At 42.8% G+C, this 12,719-nt stretch overlaps 1 long non-coding RNA gene across 1 annotated transcript in view; it reads left to right on the plus strand.

Moving 5' to 3' along the window:
* The window catches only part of LOC150049757 (uncharacterized), a 36,339-nt gene extending 23,962 nt beyond the window's left edge, over positions 1 to 12,377 (plus strand). The window contains exon 3 of the long non-coding RNA XR_016538882.1: positions 11,926 to 12,377. This is a non-coding gene — a long non-coding RNA (uncharacterized LOC150049757). The remainder of the gene's footprint in view (positions 1 to 11,925) is intronic.
* Positions 12,378 to 12,719: the final 342 nt, after the last annotated feature.

The following is a 12,719-nucleotide window of genomic DNA, read 5'->3' on the forward strand; positions in this document are numbered from 1 at the left end:
TTTAAATTGTAAAGAACCTCCAGATTATTTTCATTTTCTAAAACATTATACTAATTTACATTCAACAAGTGAAAATTTTTCCTTTCAAATTCTTCCCAACACTTGTTATCTTTTGTGTTTTCAGCATAACCATACTTACTGGAGTGAAGCTATATCTCATTGTGATTTTGATTTACATTTTTCTGATTATTAGTGATCTTGAGCATTTCACACACCTGTTGCCATTTGTATATTTTTCTCCCATCCCCTTATTCTTATTAATTAATTACTTTGTTATCTTTAAGCAGTTGTACAATGGGACTCAATTCATCATGTCATTTCATAAATCCAATGCATCTTGATTAATGGTCACCCCTTCCAATATTCCCCAACCCCTTATTCTTAGGAGAAGTAGCACTGTTTGGGGTCCAAAAAAAGAAAAGGAGTAAATCTTTGAAGATGTTTTTATTGGTGACAAGGGGAACATAGGTTTTATCTAAAGTGTGTTTTCTAGTCAATCTGGCTGAAACACAGCTATTGGATAAAGGAGAGTATTTGTGTGTCTAGATGTGACATTTCTGTTCATCATGCTATAAGCTGTGTTCTGGAAGAGCTAAGATTTTGGTAATCTAGCAGTATTAGAAGCGAGTTGGTATCCAGTGCACTGTGTGATGGTTGCTCAGGGACCATTCAATGCAAATTAGAAGTAATAATAGCTCTGGTTTAAAAGGGCAAAGAATTAGGGCTGGGAAGGGAAATGAGTCCCTACAGAGGCCCAGAGTTTTGTGCTGACAAATAGGGCTAGGCTACAAAGCTTCTCTTTTCTGCTGAGGGAGGGGGTATAAGGGGGGGGGGAGAGGAAAGGAGGATCAGTCCCGGTGAAACTTCTGGTTGCTTTGGTATCAGAGAAATTGTCTTATGTTGGAATTAAGTGCAAAGAAACCAATGGAAAGCAAATTTGTGATCCAGAGTTGATAGCCCAACAGTCTTGAACTTCAGCAACAGCCTGAAGACAGCAAGTTCCCCAACAGTAAAATGGCAATCTCTGAGTCACAAACAGCAGTTCTGAAGGCTGCTGGCAAGTGCTCAGACCTGCAGTACCCCCCTCCCCAAGGCACTGCAGGGGGCTGATATGGCTCATGGACTACAGGGAGAGTGAACGATGCCTGACTGTATCTACTGCCGGCACCACTGTGCTAATAAACTCATTACTTTGTATTAGCCATTTAATCTCACAGCAGATGAAGACGCAGAGTCACAGAAACGTGCCAGAGAATAGGAGGAAACAACAGGATTCGAGCCACTGCTCCCAACTGCTCAGATCAGAAAAGAAGAGAATGAGCCGCAGGTATAGAACAGGGATGTGAGCAGTGTGACGAGAGCCAAGGGGAGGGCTGAGACCAAGGGCAGACTGAAGGGAACCACACAGGAGACCTCCAGTCTTAGGCCATGAGGAGGCCAAACCAACCTAGAAATACAGAAAATCTCTCTTGGCCTGGCCACACCTCACTGAGGCTCTGTGCTATTAGAGGCGGTTATGTGGTGGGATCCAAGGAGGAGGGAAAACTGTAGAGGATCCAACCAAGGTTTCCTCAGGGCATTGTTCAGAGAAGACTGAGTTGAGCTCTGTGTTATGCACACACAGTCCTATAATCTAAAAGGTAGCTGTATCATATCATCTACTGCAGGAAGTGGAACAGAGACAGAGGCCTGGACTGTCAGGAGCAGAGCCCTGGGTTCAATCCTTAGCAAAGGAAAGAAAGAAAGAAAGAAAGAAGAGAGAGAGAGAGAGAGAGAGAGAGAGAGAGAGAGAGAGAGAGAGAGAGAGAGAGAGAGAGAGAGAGAGAGAAGGAAGGAAAGAGGGAGAGAGGAAGGAAAATAAAGAAAATCTCATCTTCTCTGTCTCTCTCTGGCTGGCTTGCTGTCTTAACATGTGAACTCACCCTTTTACATACCCTCCTGCCATGAGGCCGTCTAAAAACTGTGAGTTAAATGGTCCTCATAGTTTTTAAATGTTACCACCCTTGGGTACTTTGTTATAGCAGTGACAAAGGGACTTGTTAGCTATGACTAAGCATTCATTCTTCCCGTGAACCTCATCTGTTTATTTCTGAAGACTATCAAAGAATGCCAATCACCGAAGAGTGCTCTTCAATGGCTATAAAATGCTTGCAGCTTCAGATCAAGCCATTATGGATGAAATCATCCCCTAGATGAGTGACTAGACCTTTTATATCTGAACAACTCCTGGGTGTTGTAGGGTAGAGCCCCAACTTCTGCAGCTGGTTGGAGATTCCAGATTAAACAGCACCAAAGCTTAGCGCCACCTTGTGGGGACTGAGCAAGACATCATGGAAGCAGTATGGCAGGGGTGGGAGTGGGAGTGGAGGATAGCATTCTTCTCAAAGACTTGAATCTTCTGTGAACAGTTGTTTTCCTTTTTTTAGGAATAGTTTTTCTGAGTTTTAATTCACACATCATCAGTGTGCCTCCTTTAAGTGTACAAATTAATGGTATTTAGAGTATTAAGGAATTATTAACATACTGTGCAGTTTAATTTTAGAACATGTCCATCACCCTCCCAATATTTCTAGTTTATTGGCAGTCACATCCCCTTTTTACCCTCCCAGAAATCAGCAAGCAGAAAGCTACTCTCTGTGAAGTTTTGTATGCAGATAATATAAAAGATATTTTGCTAGCACAGCTTCTACCATGTCCCTAGAGTAAAGCAAAAACATAGACAAGCTAACTTTCTTTTATATTCAGTGTCAACGAATGTATTAAGAAATAGTAACTTATACAATTACCTATTGCACACCATCTTTTAATAAGAATTCTGTGAATCATCAGTTCCAAATCATTGGCTGACTTGAAGACCAAAACTCTTATATTGGGTAGATTATTGTAGGACTCAAGAGAATAAATGTTTATGTTTTATTTATCATTTTCTTTTTCTCTGTATTTCCATATCACTGATTTTATTCTACCCTTGGGCGCTCCACAGAACATGAACTGCAGAGCTTGCCTCTTTTTTGCAGTGTGAGATGACCAAGAATGGACCATCATTCCCTGTCCTCTCTTCTTCGTCTTATTGGGACAGCTTTCCCCACTCCACTGGACCATTTTCCATCCAGGGTCTCCCTGACTTCTCTTCCTCTACAGATATTATCTCATAATCTTTCAGAGATCTTCATGATCTCTGATTCTCTTTTCAGAAAACTGATGAAACTGTTTGGGGGAGCTGTCTTTTTTTTCTATTTTTTATTGTAATAAATAGAAGGGTTACATTATCTTTGCCAGATAGAAGGTACATTACTTCACATACACTGATACCCTTTCTCATGTTTTTGTCCCCAAAGGGGAGCTGTCCTTTTTCTTTAGTTCCCTCTTGGATTTCCCCTAGGCAGGCTTTGCATGAAAGCAGACTGTTTCAGTGACTTTATGCGACCAATGCATTCTCAATCTGCAGCCTCCCTTGGCTTAGTGATCAAATGTGCTGCATTGATTTCTCTCTCTTTCTGATACACTCTTCCCTGGACTTTGGAATATCACTGCCTCTTGGCTCCTTCTCTGCCTCTATGCTGTTTCTCTTTGGTCCATGGTGCTGGCTGGTGGAGATCTGTAAGCCAGATTCTGAACCTCCCTCTCCTCTGCCAGGGACACTCCAGGCCAGGGTAAGCTGGCTGCTGAGTACATTCAACGCAGTCTATGCTGGCTTCCAAATTTGCATCTCCAGCTGTGTTTAGTCAGGTTTTTTTTCTTTTGCCACTGTGATGAAATATCTGAGCAAAACAATTTGAGGGAGGAAGGAGCTATTTTACTCCTTTATGACAGTGGGAGTGGGGGAGAACAAAAAGAAAACAGAGGAGAGGGAGACACAAAGAGGGAAGGAGCAGGAGAGGGGACACAGACACTATCCTCACGGATTTCTTTTTTTCCTTTGCACCATCAAGCATCACACACCCACAGGTGAGCTTTCCAAATCTCCAAAGCTCTCCTCCGTCTAATCAGGTTGACAATCAAGATTAACCATTATACCAACCCCATCTCATTCTAAAACCATTCAAGAGAGTGATTGTGGAGATCCAGGAAACATTAGAGCATTCTTTCCCTACACCTTCACCCCCTCCCTCCCTCTTTCCCTGAAGGCTCTCTTCCAGTCTTGTGGCTTTATTTTAATAAGATCCAACTTATCAATTCTGTTTCATAGATTGTGTGCATGTGATGCTGTGTGGATAAAACTCATCATTTACTTCGTCACAAAAGATTTTATCCTACATTTTCTTCTATAAATCTTATAGTTTTATGTTTTGCATTCCTGCCTACTTTTTGTGAAAAGTACAAGGAAGTCTCTCCTCCCTTCCTCCTCCCTTTCTCTGTCTTCCTCTCTCCTTCTCTTTCTCCTCTCTGTTGTCTTCTCTTTCTCCCCCTCAATACAGCTAGTCTGTACTTCTCCCCTGAGTTCATAGGTACACTTCCTGATGCTGATGCCATAGGAGGCCTACAGCCATCTCAAATGAATATGTCCAAATTATGCAAGTTCCCTCTCTGCCACCAACCCACAGCTTGGTGAGTGGCAGCTCCATTTCTCCTCAGACTTTCCAGAGCCATCTACCAGGAACTGAATCATGTGTCCATCTGGTGGTCCCTCACAAGGCATGCCTTAGTAACGTGCATCTTGTTCAGATACACAGGTCACAAGCTGGGTCATCTTGTCTCTTGGCCTTTGTGAGGATGTCTCTTGGGATTAGGGGACTGATTCTGCAGGCTGTCCCCTCAGAAAATGGCAACAGAGAATCTGACTGTAATGGTAAAGTTAAAGCATTAGGAATATCAGCTACATAAAGAAACAAATTTAGTGATTCAAAGGAAAGGGCACAGAGCTGTGGAGAAAATCCTAGTGTAACTGCACAGTGTGAGAAATGATGCATGTCATAATGACCCCAAAGTGGGATGGCATTGAGAATATCATGTCTGGGAAGGCTGGATAGTCTCATCTGGATCCTAACTTAGCTTTGACGTCAGGTCTTTGAAAAGTGCCTGTACCTGTGTGGATGGATGGATATATCTTCCAGCAGGGAGAACGTGTGTGTGTGTGTGTGTGTGTGTGTGTGTGTGTGTGTGTGTGTGTGTGTGTGTGTACATGTATATGTACTTGTTCCCTGCACATGTACATGTGTTGGGGTGGGCTATGGGAGAGGAGGCTAAATCCTATGACATCCAGAACAAATGGTTTCTTGTGATTGATGGTTCCCCCCCTCTAAATGGCACTTAAGGCTGCTGCTAATTGTTCCTCATTTCAGGATTGTGAGGTGACACACCCGGCCTCCTGAGCTTTCATTCTCACACCCCTTCATGCCCCTCATGACAGGAAATTACGGTTGAGAGTGTGAGTGTCAACATGAACACAGACCTCTTGTCTTTATGCTAGGCACTTAAATGAACATTTCAGGGCAAATTATTAATAACTGTGTCTGAGAAAATGATATCCACCAAAGCTTTTAAGATGCTGAATTGAATTCTGACTGTGGAGGAGAAAAGGCCATTTCAGTGATAAATAAGGGAAGGGGGGGATGAAAGAATGCAATTTAACCAACAAATATTTATTATATTTGCTTAATGTCCAGGATGTCTTGTTAGGGACCACAGCATAAATACATGATTCAGTTCCTGATTTAACAGTGACAACCTAGGAGTTCCCAGAATGTTTATTGTTCAAAAAGGCCTATAATATAAGAAATGTCAAAAACACTGCTGCCATCTGAGCTATAAGAAGTGGGTTGTCTGATGAGAGGGGACCCTAAGATGTCCTGAAAGGGTGGGTGCTGCAGTGCTTGGGTAGGGCAGGAGATGGTGCAGTAAAGTCATGGGGGATGGGGTGCAAGTTAGCTCCCCAGGACCAAGAAGAACTTACCTGCTAGGGAGGGGCTGGAAATATGCAGAGAGCAGATATTTTTAAGCAAGTGTGAAGTATTGGGCCAAGGGATGAGTGAGTGACAAACAGGTGGAATAGAGGACAATTAAAAGGAGGGCTAATAAGAATCACTGTAGGTATCTAGGTAGAAGGCCTGAGAGGGCAAGTGGTATTTCTTACAGTCTTACCTAGTGAGTCTGCATCATGTAAAGTTTTGGGAGAGAGTGAGCCTCACTTTGGGTCAGAAGATAGCTACTTGAGGCCCTGAGTCACACTGCTATAAATTTAGGCTTGATGAATCACAACAAGGAATGACCCAACTTCCAAAACATGAAGGCAGAGATAGAAGAATCACAGTTGGCGGCCAATCCAGACAAAAAGTTGGTGACATTGTAATTTCCTACAATAAGCTGCAGAGAGCAGGAGGTGGGGTAGATGGGGAGAATGATAGGAAGAGTGACTGATCGAGATGCATTGTGTTCACAAACTGACCTGTTAAGACTCCTTTGTACAACTGAAGACAACAACAACAATCATGATCAATAAGCTTGGGGTATTGAGATAAATCAATTATATTTCAACACTTGCCCCTCACAAAAGCATGAAACTATATGAAAAATAAACTAAAGCAAAAAGGGCTAGGGATATGGCTCAAATGGTAGAGAGCCTACCTAGCAAGTGTGAGGCCGTGAATCTGAACCCTAGTACTGCCCAAACCAACCAAACAAATAAAAACTACCACATCTGCTCTTGCCCAGAAAGGCTCTCTCAGCTTTCATATTATTTAAATTACTTGCTAAATCTATCTTATCTGCAGGCTGACATTTTGTCATTTTTAATTGATGTTACAGTCATGGGATGTGCCCTGAATCTCTCAAAAAGGTAGCCCACACCTGCCTGGGACACAAATTATAACACTAAAGTTGATCAGGATTCTTTTCACTTGCTAAAGAGAGTGGATACCCTAAAGGTGTCCTGTAAAGCATAATAAATACAAACACATATAACTGGCTTCTATGAAAGGCCTAGCTCTAATCACACTTGCATTCATTAATTTGGTCGTTTAGTCAAATACAAAGTATACACTTTTAATTTTTTTTTTTGCAGTGAAGGAAACAGGTGTGAAAGGTTTAAGTCGGTTGTTTAAAGTCACAGAATGAGGGCACCAAAGTGGGGAATTAAAAACCCATTTTTTCTGACTTTGAAATTACTACTCTTCCTGTACCTCCTCTAAAGAACATGGTTGAGCCGGACACCAGTGATCCATGCCTCCTAGCTATGCAGGAGACTGAGATCTGAGGGTCACAGTTTGAAGCCAGCCTAGGCAGATAAATCTGTGAAACTATTATTTCCAATTAACCTCTGAAAAGCTGGAAATGAATCTGTGGTTTGGGTGGTAGAGCAGTAGCCTTGAGCAAAATAGCTAGGGGACAGACAGTACCTAGGCCCCTGAGTTCAAGCCCCAGTACTGGCATATGTTAAAAAAAAAAAAGAAAAAGAAGATGATTGAATCTAAGATACATATTCTTGTTTTTTCTGTCATTAAGGTATTTTGAAATGGGTGTGAACATCTTACCAACGTGGCCATTGTACTAAGTGAACCAGGTGCAGCTTGATGTGAACTGTACATGGCTTACAGATATTCCCTCCCTCACTTCCTTCTTGGTGTGGTCCCGAGTCCTGCTCTGGAAGCAGCTTGAGAGGCTGTGTTCTGTAGGCAAGAGGAGAAAATGTATTAGGTCTCTAGTATGATAATCACCTAGCTGAAATTTATGGTGCCCCAGAGGGAAAGAATTGCAAATGGATGAAAGGTGACTACTTATTGTGCTGGCCCTTTCTTTCTTTTTTTTTAAGGGTGTAAAATAAATAGAAGCAAATAGAGTGCAAATAGACCTGATGGCAAATGGAAGTCAAATGGACCTGTTTCACCCGTGCTCCTGCTGCAACCTACCTCCCTGCATAATGATGGCCATTTTAAACATCTCCTTCTTCCCCATCTTTCAAATAGCACTGTTTCCACTTGCCAGTCTTCAGGAAGTTCTTGGAGCTGCCAGTGAATAAGGAAGGAGCAGATTTGCTCGGTCTGTCTTCTCCTTGCTTCTACAGGCCTTGTCCTTATTGCGGGAGGCATGTCTTCAGTTCAGTTCCTGGGCCAGGTGGCCAGCCACAAACAGGTCAACAGCAGGGACTCCTTTCCTCCTTGTATCCTTAGCCCATCTGTCACACAAGGACATCTGTGTGTGCTTGGCACATGTCAGGAGCAATGAGGGGTATGAGGGATGGGAGCCAGGGCTTTTCTGACATGCACAATTCAGGATCTTTCCAGTGCTGTGGCTTCTCCCTCTGACTCAGCTCCTCTCCTTCCAAACTACTAGACACGCAGGGACCTGCATCTTAGAAGTAGAGGTCAGATAGAGGTTCTTGTCCACTGACCTTTCTTGTAGGCCTCTGTACTATGTCTGCCCTAAGTCGTGGAGCCTCCATCAGGGTCCTGGGCACTGGGCTGCTGCCTGGTGACTCTGTGATAGGCTTTTCATTATCAGAGGCCTTGTGCTCATTACTGGGACTACAACAGAGCCTTTAAAAGTGTGCAATAGGCTGAGCATGGAGATACTTACCTGTTTTCTATAATTTCAGCTACAAGGGAAGTAGAGGTAGGAGAATCATGGTTCAGGCTGGTCACAGGAGAAGTGATATCTTAGTTGAAAAAGAACTATAACAAAGAAGGGTGAGTAGTGATTAGTAGCTCAAGTGGTAGAGCATCTGCCCAGCAAGTATGACGCCCTGGCATTGGAAATGCCCCAGGATATTGGGATAGAGGAACTAGAAAGATGGGGCAAAGACTTAAAGAGAATCTTCTCTGAAGAAGAAACAAAAATGGCCTATAGACACATGAAGAAATGCTCGACATCTCTGGTCATAAAAGAAACGCAAATCAAAACAACTCTAAGGTTCCACCTCACTCCAGTTAGAATGGCCAGGATCAAGAAAACCAATAACAACAGATGCTGGAGGGGATGTGGCCAGGAGGGATCACTACTACACTGTTGGTGGGAGTGCAAACTCGTTTAACCACTATGGAAAGCAATATGGCAGTTCCTCAAAAGACTCCCCTATGACCCAGCAATTCCACTACTTGGATTTACCCAATCATCCAGAAACAAGGGCATACTAAATCCACTAGCACAATGATGTTCATTGCAGCTCTATTTACCATAGCAAAGATATGGAACCAACCCAGATGTCCCTCAGTTGATGACTGGATCAACAAGATGTGGTATTTATACACAATGGAATTCTATGCTGCTGTCAGAAAGAATGACATGGCCCCGTTTGTAAGGAAATGGAAAGACTTAGAAAAAAAATCACATTAAGCAAACATAGCCCCAATAGTCTCCCTCATTTGTCATAATCAGTAGGAACCTTGGGCTCTCCTAGCAGAGATTTACAATAGAACAAAAGCTAGAGACATAAGGCCAAATAGTATGACACTAAATGTAAGGACCTCCAGGATAAGGAAACAAAAGCCATATAACGAGTGATTGTTGTCCTTAATGTACTATGTTATCACTCATCTCTTTTGCCATCCCTTGGTTATCTCATATTGTTACAATATTTCACCTTGTTATCTGATATATTGTATATGTGCTTAATTGGTTATTTGAAATTGGATAGGGAAGGGGGAAATCAAGATAAGTGGGGGGAGGCTGGGAGGGAAATGGGGACCATGTCATGAAAATGGTATCAATGTTTGTGAAGTTATGCACCTTCTATCTGGTGAATATAATGTAACCCTTCTATTAATCACAATAAAAATTATTTTAAAAAAATTTACTTCTGCAGTAGGGTTCACTACTGACAGCAAACCAAGTCTATAAGCTTGCTAGGCAGGCAATCCCACCAGACTTTATCCCTAATATGTGACTGCCTCTTGTTCTGATTGGCCAGAAATTAGGTTCTCAGTCTTACATGATTGGCTAGTTTGAAAGGGTTCAGGGGCCGGGGTTTGGTCTAGTGGTAGAGTACTTGCCTAACATGCACAAAGGCCGGGATTCAATTCCTTGGTATCACATACATAGAAAAACCTGGAGGTGGTGCTCAAGAGGTAGAGAGCTAGCCTTGAAAAAAATTCTAAGGACAGTGCTCAGGCCCTGAGTTCAAGCCTCACAAATGGCAAAAAAAAAAAAAAAAAGTTCAGAAAATAATGGGTGTGGCTTAATTAAAACAGCTTCCTATAAGATGGCAAGAATGGTGGTACTTATATAAAGTAACTAATTTGACAGACAAGATTCTAACTTCTTTTTTTTTTTTTTTTTTTTTTTTGCCAGTCCTGGGCTTGAGCTCAGGGCCTGAGCACTGTCCTTGGACTTTCTCAAGGCTAGAGCTCTACCACTTGAGCCTCAGCACCACTTCGGCTTTTTTCTATGTATGTGGTACCGAGGAATCGAACCCGGGTCTTCGTGCATGCTAGGCAAGCACTTTAACCACTAGGCCAAACTCCCAGCCCAAGATTCTAACTTCTACAGTAGGTTTAAACCCCAATAACACCAAAGTAAATAAACCACACAAAGTTTGGGAGAGAAAGAGAATATCAGAGATGAATAGAAACAGGAGGGAGGGAAAGTAGGGAGGGAGGGAGGGAGGAAAGAAAAGACAGGAAGGAAAAGAAAAGTAAAAGAAAGGAATGGAGTAAAGAAAGGAAAAACAGAAGGAAAGATAGAGGGAAGGAGAAAGAAGAAAGGAAGGGAGAGAGGGAGGGAGGAGAAAGAGGGAAGGGAAGGAAGATGGGAGAATAGAAGGAAGTTGGGAAGGAGGCAGAAAATAAAGGGAAGGAGGAAAGGAGAAAGGGAAAAGAAAAGAATGGAGGGAGGGAAGGAAGTAGGGAGAAGAGGAATGGAAGGGAGGGGGAAGAAGGAAGGAGGGAAAGGGAATGAGGGAGGGGAAGAGAAAGGAAAGAAAGAAAAGGGAGTGAAAAGGAAAAGGAAAGAAAGAGAGGGGAGGGGAGGGAAAGGGAGGAGAAAGAAGAACAGAAAAGAGAAGGACGATCATTGCAGCAGTTTATTCCTCTGTCCAGAGTGAGTATGGGGAGGACATTTCAGCTTTGGAGAAATGTACAGTGGGTACTTCACAAAAAAAATTCTGGTCCTACTTTATTTGATTTTGAGAGAAAAAAACCGAAATGACTCACCGAAAAGATCCACATAAAAATGATATATAAGAATTGTTTTTAAGTAAAAATGAACCATAAATAAGTAATAAATTCTCTATAGTCCTATTGGAAATGGATTGCAATAATGTTGTTTACTGCCTTACTCCTAAAGTACAGGTATTTATTATAATTCAGGGCAATTCATTGTTTGAGTCTGACATTTATAAAATCCTTATCACGACATTAGAGTGAGAGCCATTTCCTAGGAAGCCTTGCTATAATAAACTGTAATTAGTAGCTTGTAAATAGCCACAATTTAATGGTTTTGAGGAAGAGGATGACAATGAATTGTGTTGTGTTCTCCCCTGGCAATTCCATCAGGTGACTGCTCACCTGAGCACAGCTCACCCAGGTGGTCAGTACATGGCTGAGTGCTTGCTATAAATGGCCTTAAACTCAGAGCCACAGAGCTCTCCTCTGTTAGCACAAAGCTGGCCCCGGTTCCAGGACCCGCTCCTACTCTCACCTCTGTTCTTCTACAGCTTCTTCATGGTGTATAACAGATCGGATTCCTGGAGGAGAAAGTCTGGATGGCAGGCCAGGTTCATCATGATGTGGTGTGAGTCCTTCGGCTACAACACAGGACCCGGGCGCTGCTCTGACCCCTCGTGTCTTGTGTTGCAGCCGGAGGGACACAGACTTGCAGCAGAACCATTTCAATCAAGGGACTTGGGGCAGGTGCTTTGGGAAATGGGATGATAGGGAGGTGGTGGATCCCAAAGGGAGGCTCAACTTACCACCCTGGGCAGTGGCCTCCCTGCCCCTTTTTGTCCCCACTCAGTCTCTCTGTGTGTGGTTGGTGCCCTGTTCTGCTCTATTTCAGGTAGCTGTTGTCCGCCAACTGAGGCTGATACATCTTCTGCTAAGGGGAGATGAACACACTGCAAGTATCAAGTGGATTTCCTTGGTGACGTTACTTCCTGACACGACTGGCTCCAGAAGAAAATGAGATCACATCACGGGATGCAATAGGGAGAAGCTCTAAAAGAGGACCCTCCCCCACCACTACTCTCCACACACTAGAGTTGCCAGGCAGCACACAAGGTTTCTATATCCATTGGGCTGGCATGGTACAGGGGTGGGAGCTGGGGATTCATGACCTGGTGAGTTACTCATGTTTGCCAGCACATTTGGGCATCTGTGGTCCACATTTCTTTCTTTCTTTTTTTATTGTCAGGATAATCTATAGAGGGGTCACAGTTACATTCATCAGGTAGTAGGTGCATTACTTCTCTCACATTGATACCCCCCTCTCATGTTTTTGTCCCTGTTTCCCTCCCAATCACCTTGTTTTCCCCCCTTCCATTTCGTATTTCAAATAAATAAACAAACAGACGTATATACAATATACCAGGTAACAAAGTCAGATACAATAACAACATGAGATTAACCAAAGGGCAAAAAAAGAGAGGAGAAATAACATAGTACATTAAGAACAACAGTCACACAAGATAAAGCTCTTGTTTCCAAATCCTAGAGTTCCTTTCATTTAGTCTCATCCTATATGACCTTATGTACATAGGTTTTGAACTATTGTAATCCTCTGCTAGGAGAATCCTAGATGTGTACTAATGATTACAAATGAGGGCAACCATGGAGCCTATGTTCCTTTGAGTC

This window comes from Megascapheus bottae, chromosome 19 (genome assembly GCF_031878675.1).
Source record: "Megascapheus bottae isolate mThoBot1 chromosome 19, mThoBot2.hap1, whole genome shotgun sequence".
NCBI classification, from domain to species: Eukaryota; Metazoa; Chordata; class Mammalia; order Rodentia; family Geomyidae; genus Megascapheus; species Megascapheus bottae.